This window comes from Pan paniscus, chromosome 5, assembly GCF_029289425.2.
Source record: "Pan paniscus chromosome 5, NHGRI_mPanPan1-v2.0_pri, whole genome shotgun sequence".
NCBI lineage: Eukaryota > Metazoa > Chordata > Mammalia > Primates > Hominidae > Pan > Pan paniscus.
In genome coordinates this window covers 34,221,399-34,235,297 of record NC_073254.2, presented here as the reverse complement: position 1 = coordinate 34,235,297, position 13,899 = coordinate 34,221,399, and the positions used below count along the sequence as shown (strand labels likewise).

The window sequence follows — 13,899 nt, the reverse complement described above, 5'->3', positions numbered from 1 at the left end:
CATTGCATAGACTAGATGTATAACTTTTTTAAAACCACCGCTGTTTAGTGACTATTTTGGTTATTTCTCCACTCCAAGATTATTAAAAATTCCTGTATTTTCTTCTATTTTTTATATTTTGAATTTTTAAAGTACACCTATAAATCCTCAGACATTCACTTTTGTGCATGCTGAAATATCTGGCTAGTAGAAGGGCTGTGCATTATTCTATGTCACTCTTGTTCTTGTTTTATAACTAGTGTGTATGTTTAAGAAACATGGAGAGGCCCATCATCTAGCAGCCACATTGTTGTGGATTAATACCTGCTAGTTTGATTTAGGCCGTCAAAGATATTTTCGTTATTAAATGGTGAATCTTATTAATTGAAATAAGATTGTCAGAATGATGCCATCATGAACTGTGGGACCAAGTTATAACTTAGAGCAAAAAAATCTTAATAATGTAAACATTTCAACAAGAACCAAATTAAATTATTTTCCTTAGATATATTTTTTCAGCTGGGCTTAGTGGCTCATGCATGTAATCCCAGCACTTTGGAAGGCTGAGGTGGGCGGGTCACCTGAGGTCGGGAATTCGAGACCAGCCTGGCCAACATGGTAAAAACTTATCTCTACTAAAAATACAAAAAATTAGCTAGGCAGGCTGATGCATGCCTGTAATCCCAGCTACCCAGGAGGCTGAAGCAGGAGAATCACTTGAACTCAGTGGGTGGAGGTTGCAGCGAGCTGAGATCTCGCCACTGCACTCCAGCCTGGGCGACAGAGTGAAACTAGTCTTTAAAAATAATTATATATCTCTATATATCTATCTATATATATATGTTAATGTTTCTTCTATATGAATGTGTATGTATATGCTCCTGATCACACAAATGAAGCAAATATTCAATTATATATTGAGCCTTCTAGAGAATTTTTTCTTTAAATACTTACTTTAGAAATTACTTCTATTTTCATACTGCAAACTCTTTGTTATCCCAGAAAATAGAGAACAATTTTATAGAGATTATTGAAAAACCACAGTTTATCAAAGAAACTCATTTAACCAATATATTCTATAAGCATTGCTAACGAAGAGGAAAAAGGAGATTTACATTTTTTTTTCTTTCAGTGAATGTATGGTCCATAGTATAATGGACAAAATTCTATAGAAAAGTGAAAGTGAAGCTAAGCTCCCATTCAGCTCTTAAACTGGATTCAACCTCTGAGTAACTTCACAGTGGCTGAACCAGAGCTTTCAACAAGGAGCTTTATATGGAAAAGGCTGGAAATTTGCTTTGAAATGTATAAAAGCAAACCTTCCACATAGAAAATTAAAGGTAAAGCAGATCTCAGACTGCCTTTCTGTGTGTGTGAGCAAAATAATACATTATTATTATTATTATTACTATTATTTTGAGACAGAGTTTTGCTCTTGTTGCCTAGGCTGGAGTGCAATGGCGTGATCTCGGCTCACTGCAACCTCCATCTCCTGGGTTCAAGCAATTCTCCAGCCTCAGTCTCCCGAGTAGCTGGGATTATAGGAGCCCACCACCACTCCCGGCTAATTTTTTTGTATTTTAGCTGATCTTGAACTACTGACCTCAGGTGATCTGCCCACCTTGGCCTCCCAATGTGCTGGGATTACAGGCATGAGCCACCGCACCTGGCCAATGATACATTATTTTTCTAGGGACAGAGTGCACTAGGAACTTACACAATGGATAGGCAACATTCTAAGAATGAGAAATTGTATTTCATAAATCTCTCTAGAGACTACTGCAGAATCATGTGCCCTGAAACAGTCTTTTCATATGTCTTCTGTTTTTTAAGAAAACATATTTCTGGACTGCTGCAAAAAGAGGTGACATTTTATGTTCTCCATAAAAGATTCTCTTGGAAAGTTATTTTATAGTTTGTCTCTTAGACCCATTCCAAAGAGTGTTTTTTTTTTTTTTTTTTGCTTCAGTCAGGACTCATATCTCTTATAAAAGATGGAGAGAAGGTGGACTGGGTTATTCAGGGTTTAGGGAATGAGTAAGAGAATAATTTAAAGTTTTTCTTTTTATCACCAGAGTTCTCTCTCTATCCCTCTGAAGTACCAGAGCCCAAACTGAAGAATGATTTTTCCATTAGAGGATATGAAATATATCAGTGCCTGCCTCCACACTGTCTTACTTCTGCATGTGCTTCTAACTACTCCGTGTATACATATTAGTTGCCAGCTATATTAGTTTCTAGCTCATACTTGCAGTGATAGAAAATGCCTGGCAAGCGTGACATCAACTCTTGACCTGCAAGTCATCATTAATATATCAAACCACTTTTTCTCTCTGAGCTCAAGAGCGTGAATCAAGCAGCTATTACAAATCAATAAGCACTGTCATAGTAGATAAAATCTGATCGTCCGAGCCCTTGATTTCAATCAGCCACCATTCTTCTGTCAGGGAACAAAAGGCTAAAAATTTTAATGCAAGAGGGACTTCTGAATCTAGAGGAAAACCTCAGGAGTGATCTTTCTGTCAACTAAAACTTTCTAAGCATCAGTTCCCTCAGGTAACAATAAGTGTTGGTGTATATCTTCTCACACCTCCTTTGCAGCCTACAATTGTACTTAAAGGCTAAGACATTAGGCCAAGAAAATATTATCCTTTGTGGGTAAGGATAATTATAAGTGACAACCGTAAATGTGCTGTTCAGTAGAACTTTCTGTGATGAAGATAATAATCTCTGCAGTCCATCATAGCAGCTGCTAGCTATTGAGCACTTGAAATGTGATTACCGCAAAGGCAACTGAGGAAATGCATTTTTAACTTTATTTAATTTTAAAGAATTTAAATTTAAATAGCCATGTATCATTACAGATTGAGTATCCCTTATCCAAAATGCTTGAGACTAGAAGTATTTCCAGTTTCAACTTTTTTCTAATTTTAGAATATTTATACTGAGATACACTGGGGTTGAGACCCAAGTTGAAACACAAAATTCATTTATGTTTCATATACACCTTATACAGGTAAGCTGAAGGCAACTTTATATAATATTTTAAATAATTTTGTGCGTGAAACCAAGTTTGTGTACATGAGGTCAGGTGTGTAATTTCCCACTGAGATTGTGATGTCAGTGCTCAAAAGGTTTTGAATTTTGGAGCATTTCAGAGTTTGGATTGTCACATTAAGAATGTTCAGCTTGTGGTAGCCGCAATATCGGACAGGGAAAGTCTATAAAACACCTCCATAGAAAGAATCTATTTTATAGTATGATCGAGAGTTAGTGTTCTAACTGAACTATGTGTTTCCCTCTCTGGTGGAAGCTTATTTAAAATGTGTGCTATGAAAGAAATAAATATAAAACTTCTAATGTGGAATGCTTTAGAAGTGTGTGGAAATGCTGGAGGATGTAATTTTTAAAAAATTATGAAATATAGAAACATGGACGGGCCCATAATAAATTCCTCATGTGAACTTATTCACAAAATAGAGACATGATATTTGTTGTAGATATTCTAGTCATTATAAATGTATATGCAAGAATCTTTTTATAAGCTGTGAGATCCTACTTTTTAAGTGGAAACTCTATCTTTTGCAGTTTTCTTCTTACATCATCTGGCACACAGTAAATATTAAAAAATTTTTGTTTTGTAAAAGAATGAACAGAGCAGCAAACCACCATGGCACGTGTATACCTATGTAACAAACCTGCACGTTCTGCAAATGTACCTCAGAACTTAAGGTATAATAAAAAAAATTCAATTACATGTAAAAAGAAAAAAGAATGAACAGAGTTTGTCAGGTTCTAGTACCCATATGAAGCATCTCTCACCTCTGCTGAGAACAGTGATAAACAGAAAAGGAAAGAAGAGTTCTTTAACAAGTCATCACTTTCTTGCTGTAAAATTGCTCTGGGGTAATCAACACAGAGAAAGAAACACAAAAGAAATTATAACACACAGCATTTCTTAGCACCCTTTTCCCCAAAAGTCATATCAAATTGTAACCACTTAATTGGTACTTGGTTGTTAGGCTATTTCTGTCCTGTATGTGTGAGTACAGAAATTCCAAGTGACTCTACTTCTTAACTTAAAATGAACTAAGTATGTGTTGCCTTCACATTGGGTACTTAGTTAGTCTTCAACAGGTGTTGCTGAAAAAAAAGTTAATGCCAGATGATTAAACAGAAAATATTTCTTGTGATTGTACATCAGGAAGGATGTCTCTTGCAGTTAATTTTTCTTGAGAGGCTATATATTAGTCTAGACATCCTGTGTTCTGGACCTTTAATGACAGTCTTGGAATGCTTAAGTACTGATGCAGAAATCCTTTTTTTTCTACCTTAATTAACAGTAGCAAAATTATGAAAAATTCTCAGAGTAGGATTTTCTCATAAATCCCCAGCTCTCTATCAATGGAGACTGTCAAGACTTATAAGTCAATTTAGAAGGACTGACTCCTGTTCTTGATCATAGAGTAACATGTGGATCTTTGGCATTCTCTTAACAGGCCACCTTTTGTCTATATCATCCTTTTTCTTTTCTTTCTTTTTATTTTTTAGAGCCAAAGTCTCACTATGTTACCCAGGCTGGACTTGAACTCCTGGGATCAAGGGATCCTTCTACCTTAGCCTCCTGAGTAGCTGGGACTATGGGCATGAGCCACTGTGCTTGGCTTATAGTATCCTTGTATCCTGACCTTAAACTCCAGGACAAGACCCTTCCCATCCAGCTGAAAAATATTCCTGGTTGGTTTCCATGTGATGTCACCAGCACATGTGATATAGAAATCTATAACAATATATTATATTTTAAAAAGTCACATTTATGGCAAATAGTTCATGTTGACAATAAATGAATAGCTAATGCTAAGTAGCTAAATGGCTTATGATAGCTAAATAGCATGTGAATAGCTTATGATAGGAAGTTTCTCGATCCTCCAAATCTTTCACATGGTATCAGATGCAAACCAATATGAAATGTCACATGGTAAAATATGTGCCTTTTTATCAACTTGTAGCTGTGTGTCAGAAAGATCTTATACCATCAAAACTTTCCAAGGAAGTTACATAATAAAATTGGGCATTAATAATGACAGATGGCTGAGAACCTGAGTATTTTAAGTTGCTTTCTCTGATTGGTAAAGGTATCACAGATAACAAAGAAGGTTTCAGCACTGTGTTGTGGTGATATAATTTAGGGGTCAGACTCACACTGGGACAGAAGTCTTAAAACGGGCTCTTGGTCAGTTCAAATTAAATATCATGAATCCTAACATACTCATGAAACTTCTTGTATCCAGTTTCTACAGCAGGGATTCCTCAATTTTTGTTTGTCTTTATGTTTTAGATGACACTCTAAGCGGTTGGTGTCCCAGTGCCATCTGGCACATAATAGCAAACACAGATCCACTACCATATGGTGAAACGCCAGTAGAACGAAGCAGTGGTTTCATTTCATCATAATGTGCTAACACATGGGAGTAAAGATGAGGCTAACATGATGGAAAATGTCTTCGTGTTGGTGAGTTCAGTATTGGAAAATGCCTACTCCAAATCATGGGGATAGCCTTGGAAACACTTGAAGGCTTTCTTTGGTGTGTGTAGAGTAAGGTCATCTTGGCTTTATATTTGCTATTTTGGTTGGTGGTTGTAGTAGGTTTCTATTGTTGCAATACAAATGACCACAAATTTAGCGGCTTAAAACAGCACCTGTTGTTTCTGTTGGTAAGAAGTCTGGATGCAGTGTGGCTCAGCTGGTTTCTCTGCTAAGGGTTGCACCAGAGTAAAATCAAGATAGCAGAGCTGCATTATGTTCTGGAGGCACGGGGGAAGGATCCCCACTCAAGTTCATTCAGGTGGTTGGCAGAATTTGGGTCCTTGTGGTTGTGAGATCCTGGCCCCTGTTTCCTTGCTGTCTGTAGTCCAGGGGCAGCCCTCAGCTCCCAGAGATCTCCCTGCTGCCCTTGCATGTTGTCCCCTATATCTCAGAATCAGCAATGGTTGTGGTGTCAAATCCTGCTCACACTTGGTGTCTCTGACCTTCCTTTCTGTTGCATCTCTGTCTCTAGCCAGGGCAAGCTGTCTTTTAAAAGCTCATGTGATTAGATTGGGCCAACCCAGGCAATTCAGGACAATCTCCCTATTTTAAGATTCTTAACCTCAATTATACCTGCCAAGGCCCTTTTCTGTGTAGGGTAACGTATCAACAGGTTCCAGGATTAGGGCTGAACATCTTTGGAGGGGGTGGGCATTATTTTGCCTACCACAGTGACAATCAGGATTAATAGTTTCTTATTCACTATATATTATTATTAATAGCTTTTATTGACTGTATGTTATTATTATTAACTGTACTTTAAGAGAGTTTTGGTTCCTTCTATATCTCTCTTGCTTTCTCTCTCTTTCTCTCTCTCTCTCTCTCATTCTCTCTTTCACTTAGATACCTGGAATACTGAAAGAAGAACTTTCCTTTTACTTCCTATAGGATTTTCCCCTTGTATTTTCTAATCAAGTACAACTTGGACATTTATTATTATATCTGGAAACTTGAAAAGCATGGTCTCTATGAAGTGAGCATTCCAAGGCAAAGGAAACTATAAATTTAATGTAATTAAGAATGCCACTGGACGATTCCTCAGGGATCTAGAACTAGAAATACCATTTGACCCAGCCATCCCATTACTGGGTATATACCCAAAGGACTATAAATCATGCTGCTATAAAGACACATGCACACATATGTTTATTGCAGCACTATTCACAATAGCAAAGACTTGAAACCAACCCAAATGTCCAACAATGATAGACTGGATTAAGAAAATGTGGCACATATACACCATGGAATACTATGCAGCCATAAAAAATGATGAGTTCATGTTCTTTGTAGGGACATGGATGAAATTGGAAATCATCATTCTCAGTAAACTATCGCAAGAACAAAAAACCAAACACCGCATAATCTCACTCATAGGTGGGAATTGAACAATGAGATCACATGGACACAGGAAGGGGAACATCACACTCTGGGGACTGTTGTGGGGAGTGGGGAGGGGGGAGGGATAGCATTGGGAGATATACCTAATGGTAGATGACAAGTTAGTGGGTGCAGCACACCAGCATGGCACATGTATACATATGTAACTAACCTGCACAATGTGCACATGTACCCTAAAACTTAAAGTATAATAATAAAAGAAAAAAAATTAAAAAAAAAAGAATGCCACTGGATGTGAAGGTGATGCCTTTATTATATCAATTGTTATAGTATTTAATTTTTTAAAAAACAGAACAAATTTAGTAAAGGTTTTCATATTTGTAAAAATAACCAGATGCTAACTGCCTGTAGGCACAGGTTATGACAGCTGCTTAAATTCCTTTTCATAGTTCATGTTAGTGTCAACAAAGTCTTAACTTAAAAATTAGCACAGTGCACTTTGGGAGGCCGTGGCAGGTGGATCATGAGGTCAAGAGATCGAGACCATCCTGGCCAACACGGTAAAACCCTATCTCTACTAAAAATACAAAAATTAGCTGGGCGTGGTGGCGTGCGCCTGTAGTCCCAGCTACTCGGGAGGCTGAGACAGGAGAATCGCTTGAACCCAGGAGGCGGAGGTTGCAGTGAGCTGAGATCATGGCACTGCACTCCAGCCTGGGCCACAAAAGCAATACTCTGTGCCCCCCCACCCCACCCACTCAAAAACAGAAATTAGCACAGTAAGAAGTGTAAGTAGATAAACCCTGGTTTTATATGATACCAGTAACATTGGAACAGTAGAACACTGGCATTTTTTTAAAATTCATTCTGTGTGAATTAGTCTATTCAGGCTTTCTACTGCTCCTTGGCCATTTATATTTCTCTGGAAAATTGTCTGTTTCATGGAGGTTTTCGAGTTTATTGGTATTTGAAAAATATAATGGATAGTATAAATCCATTATATAAATGGATTTTATATAATTTTAAAAAAAGTTAAAATATTTTCACTTGTAGCTACATTTATTACTTGTGTTTTCTTTGTTTTTAACTTACTATTACTATTATTTTGTGTTTTTCCTTTTTCTTTTCTTTTTTTCTTTTTTTGAGACAGAGTCTCACTCTGTTGCCTATGCTGGAGTGCAGTGTTGGGATCCCGGCTCACTACAACCTCTGCCTCCCTAGTTCAAGCAATTCTTGTGCTTCAGCCTCCTAAGTAGCTGGGACTACAGGTGCCTGCTACTATGCCCAGCTAATTTTTGTATATTCCATAGAGACCGGATTTCACCAAGTTGGCCAGGCTGGTCTTGAACTCCTGACCTCAAGTGATTCACCAACCTCAGCCTCCCAAAGTGCTGGGGTGTTTTTTTTCTTGAACATACAGAAGCACTTTATTCCTGTTTGTTTAATCAACTGTTTGTTTAATCAATTCTGATTTTTTTGTATGCTTATGATTTTGAGGTTTATTTTACTTTTTTATTATATTTTAAGTTCTGGGGTACATGTGCAGAACGTGCAGTTTTGTTACATAGGTATACACGTGCCATGGTGGTTTGCTGCACCCAGCAACCTGTCACCTACATTCGATATTTCTCCTAATGCTATCCCTCCCCTACTCCCCATCCCCGGACAGGCCCTGGTGTATGATACTCCTCTCCCTGTGTCCATGTGTTCTCATTGTTCAACTCCCACTTATGACTGAGAATGTGCGTGTTTGGTTTTCTGTTCTTTTGTTAGTCTGCTGAGAATGATGGTTTCCAGCTTCATCCATGTCCCTGCAAAGGATATGAACTCATCCTTTTTTACAGCTGCATAGTATTCCATGGTGTATATGTGCCACATTTTCTTTATCCTGTCTATCACTGATGGACATTTGGGTTGATTCCAAGTCTTTGCTATTGTGAATAGTGCTGCAATGAACATATGTGTGGATGTGTCTTTATAGTAGGATGAGTTATAATCCTTTGATTATATACCCAGTAATGGGATGGCTGGGTCAAATGGTATTTCTAGTTCTAGATCCTTGATGAATCGCCACACTGTCTTCCACAATGATTGAAGAGGTTTCTTTATTTTTTCCCTTTGCTTTATTTGGGTTTATTTTGTTATTCTTTTTCTAGCACATTCTGTAGAAAAAATAATTTATTTAATTCCACTTGTTTTTAATAAATAATTGTATTTACTTTAATAAATAATTTAAAATTTATAAATGCTCCTCTGAGAACCACATTACCTTCATCTCTTTGAAATATAGTATTTTTATTTTCCTCCATTTTTTCCTCCTCTGGTTTAAAAGCTATACATTCAATTTCTATCCTTCTATGATTACCTATACATTTTGAACACTTTATTAAACTTAGAATTTTCTAAAAAGTCTTGGGTTATTCAGTTACCTTCTTATTCCACTGGAGAAGATAAGATAAGAATGTTAGAATATTTTTTGTTCTAGGGTTCCACTCACAAGCTGCTCCTCCCCTGTCCCCCAAAATCCCAAGTAACCCAATATTATCATCTGGAATTTTAATTTGAACTAATTGTTCATATATTTTTATTTATTTAGATATCACTGATAGGTTTTTACTACTTATGTTTAACTTTCAATTGAATTATTTATCAAAATTCTTCCTTTTGGATTTGTTTTTCTTCTTGTTAAAACATTGCCTTTTGAAGTTGACTTCTGGGAGAATCTATAGGTAGTATAATATGCTAACATGTTAACATACCCATATTTTACTTTTACTTTTGAAGAGTTTATTTATTTTTATTCATGAAGTTTTATTGTGCATTGAATTCAAGGATCAAATTATTTTCTCTCAGGATTTAGAAATATTTTTCCATTGCTTTCTTGCATTCTGTGGTACTGATAAAAGTTCTGATGTCATTCTGATTCTTATTTTTGAAGATGAAACTTTCTTTTTTCTCTGGTAGATTTTATAATTTTCTCTGTTGTTATGTTTGTGTTCATGGTATTTTGAGTAAAGTTATGTTTTTTTCCTTCTTGGACTTAGTGAGCACTGTCATTCTAAAGACTCATTTTTTTTTTCTCCCAGTTCTAGAAAATTCTCAGCCATTATTTGTTCTAGTATTGCTTCTCTTTCATTTCTTCTATCATTTGCTTCTAGAAATATCATCGGGGAGTATCACAGTTTTGGGTGTCTATTCCAAATGTTTCAATTTTTATCTTAGCTTTTCATCTTTTTATGCTACATTTAAAATAATTATTTTGTCCAATCTTCCAAGTGGCTGATTCACTCTTCAGGTATTAAGACCATTTACTGAGATTTTCTATCCTTTCTGCCAGTGATGTGAGATGGCGCCTTGGTCATATACTAAATTTTCATAGATATTTGTGTTTATTTCTGCACTTTTATTCAATTCTACTGATTTATTTGCTTATTTATGTGCCACTGTTATAATATTTTAATTATAGAGTCTTTATAATATGTTTTAATGTTTGGTAGGGCTAGTTCTTTCTTGTAGTTCTTTCTTTTGTATTATTGTCTTGAACATTTGTGCATGTTTGCCTTTTTTCATACAAACTTTAGTATGAACTTCCCTATCTCCTTAAAATTGCTTTTTGGTATTTTTATTGCGATTGCATTTAATTTACAAATTTATTTAGGAAAAACTGACATCTTTATAATGTTGAATCATCATATCCAAGAGCAGGGGCTATTTTTTCAAACTTTTGTGTCTTTTAGGGATGATTTAAAATTGTCATCATGTAGGTTTTGCATATTTCTTGTTAAATGTCATACTAAGTCTTTTATCTCTTTTGTTGCAAGGGTGAAAGAGCTTCTCTCTACCATGTATATGTCTCCTAACTATTTATTGTTTGTGTATATAAAGGCTATTGATTTTATATTTTGATAGGTTCCTGAATTCTTTTACAATTTAAGTTAGTTTTATCATTGATTCTTTGAGGGTTTCTAGGTATAATATCTTACCATCTGCAAATAGAGATAATTCTATTTCTTCTTTGCCCATTCTTATGTCACTAATGACTTTCTCTTGTTTAATCATATTGGTTTATAGTCTAGTACAATGTTGAATAGTAGAGATAGTAAAAATCTTTGCCTTGTTCCTCAGCTAATGTTTTTCCATTAAATAAGATTCTGGCTTTAGCATTTACATGTCTTTATCTATCTCCATCTCCATCACTATCTCTAAATTTCTATTTCTATCTCTGTCTATCTCTGTCTCTAGATAGATAGAGATTATTATGTTATGAAAGTACCTCTTCATTCCTATTTCTTGAGTGTTTTCTATTAATGAATGAGTGTTAAGTTTGGTCAAAGGTTTTTGGTCAGCATTTATGAAGATAATCATGTATTCCCCTTTATATTTATTACTATGGTGAAATATATTAACGTTGTTTCTAATATTGAGCCAACTTATATTCTGGCAATAAAACCCAGTTGGTCATCCCATATTACTTTCTTAAAGTGGTATTGGATTCTGTTTACTAATATTTTGTGTGGGTATATTTGCATTGATATTTATTAGTGGGATTAGTCTCTGGTTTTCTTCCCTTTATCTGCTGTATCAGTTGATAACATATTTACTTCAAAAAAGGAATTTGAGAGTTTTCTTTCTTTTTCAATACTCTTGAATAATTCATGCAGCATTGGGATTATTTGATGTTCGAAGGTGTCATAGCGTACCACAGTGAAATCACTTGGGTCTGGTGTCTTTTGGTATAGTTTTAATCAATTCTTCCATGAACATAATCTGTTTAAGTCTTTTAGTATGCTTTGTTTTCTTTCTTGCTTTGCATTTGTTCACTGTAAAGACTTGCAGCTAGCTGGGGGCAGTAGAGGCAAGTATGAGAGGCTGCAGGTTGGAATTTGGTGATTTTGGCAATTTTGGCATTCTCAGCCTTTAAGTAATGATGTAATGGCTGATTTTATGTGTCCACTTGACTGAGCCACAGAATGCCCAGATATTTGGTAAACATTATTGTGGGCATTTATGTGAGGTGTATTATGTATTTTGTGATGAATTTAACATTTATATTAATAGACTGAGTAAAGCATAGTGCCTCTCCTAATCAGAGTGGGCCTGATCCAATCAGTTGAAGATCTGAATAGAAAAAAATCAATCCCTCTCACAAAGAAGAGGGAATTTTTCCTTGCTTGACTGTCTTAAGCTGGGGCATCCATTTTTCCTGACTTTGAACTAGAATTGAAACATCAGTTCTTCCTAGGTCCTGGACTAGAATTATACCCTTGGCTCTCCTAGGCCTCCAGCTTCTCAATTGCAGATCTGGGGACTTGTCAGCCTCCATAATCACGTGAGATAATTTCTTATATATAGTTGATCCTTCACAATGTGGGGGTTGGGTGTCAACTCTCCTGTACAGCCAAAAATCCATGTATAACTTTTGATTTCCCAACAACTTGACTGCTAATGGCCTACTATCAACTGGAAGCCTTACTGTTAACTTATACAGTTGATTAACAATATTTTCTATGTTTTTTATATTGTATATTTTATCGTTACAATAAAGTAAACCAAAGGAAAAAAAGTGTTGCTAAGAAAACATAAAGAAGAGAAAATATATTTACCATTCACTAAGTGTAAGTGGATTATTATAAAGGTCTTAATCCTCATCATCTTCACACTGAGTAGGCTGAGGGGGAGAAGGAGGACAGTGGGTTAATCTTGCTGTCCCAGGAGTGGCAGAGGTGGAGGAGTTGGAAGGAGAAGCAGGAGAGTCAGACATACTTAGTGTAACTTTACAGGAATGTGTCATAATTCCCCTCTAACGTTTTGCTTTTTCATTTCCCTAAAAATGTTTCTACATCATAGATGGGTCCAAGTTGTAAAAGAAATAAAAAACAGTGTTGAATAATCAGAATCCTTCTGCTGGATTGTCTAATGTAAATGTGTTTTCTGGCACTGCTTCTTCTACATTTTCTTCATCATCTAGCACAGATTTGGAAGCACTCATCTGCATCAAGTCATCTTCTGTTAATTCCTCTGGTGTGGCATGTATTAGCTTCTGAATTCTCCAAGATCCATATCTTGAAACCCTTCACATTCCACTTTTTTTTTTTTTTGCCGTCACAATCTCTCATGATTTCCTTGATTGGCTCTTTGTAAGTCCTAAGAAGTCATGTACAATATCTAGATACAGTTTTCTCAAGCAGCAATTCATTGTTTCAGGTTTGATGGCTTTTGTGGCTTTTTCTATAACGACTGTGGCATCTTCAGTGGTGTAATCCTTCCAGACTTTCATAATGTTCTCTCTACAGGGGTTCTCTTCCATAGTGTTGGCAATCCTTTCCATAAAGTACCATGTGTAATGAGCCCTACAGGTCCTGTGACTCCCTGATTTAGAGGCTGAGTTAAACACATTGTGACTGGGAGCAAGTGGACCACTTTGCTTGTTGAACTCATAAAGTTCTGAGTGGCCAGGGGCATTGTCCAATATCAAAAGAACTTTAAAAGGCAGTCTTTTACTGGCAAGGTATTTCCTGACTTCAAGGACAAAGCATGGGTGGAGCCAATCCAGAAAAATTATTTTTGTTGTCCGGTCCTTCTTGTGCAATCAGAAGACTGGAAGTAGGTATGTATCTTTTCCCTTCAAGGCTTGGGGGTTAGCAGCTTTGTAGATGGGGGCATTCCTAATAATAAATTTGACTGCATTTGCACAAAAAGGTAGAGTTAGCCTATCTCTTTCTACCTTAAATCCTGGTGTTCTTTTCTCGTCCCTACTAATAAATGTCCTTTGTGGATTTTTTTTTTTCCAGAATAGAGCACTTTTGTGTGTATTAAAACCTGTTCAGGCAGATACCCTTTCTCCTCAATGATTTTCTTAATGGCATCTGGGAATTTGTCTGCTGCCTCTGGGCCAGCAGAAGGTGTTTTTCTTGTTATCTTGCGTTTTTTAAAGCCAAACCTCTTTGTAAAATTATCAAACCATCCTTTGCTGACATTAAATTCTCCAGCTTTAG

At 36.1% G+C, this 13,899-nt stretch overlaps 1 long non-coding RNA gene across 1 annotated transcript in view; it reads left to right on the top strand.

Moving 5' to 3' along the window:
* The first annotated feature begins 5,317 nt into the window (after positions 1-5,317).
* The window catches only part of LOC103786875 (uncharacterized), a 565,497-nt gene continuing 556,915 nt past the window's right edge, over positions 5,318-13,899 (top strand). The window contains exon 1 of the long non-coding RNA XR_008625569.2: positions 5,318-5,491. This is a non-coding gene — a long non-coding RNA (uncharacterized LOC103786875). The remainder of the gene's footprint in view (positions 5,492-13,899) is intronic.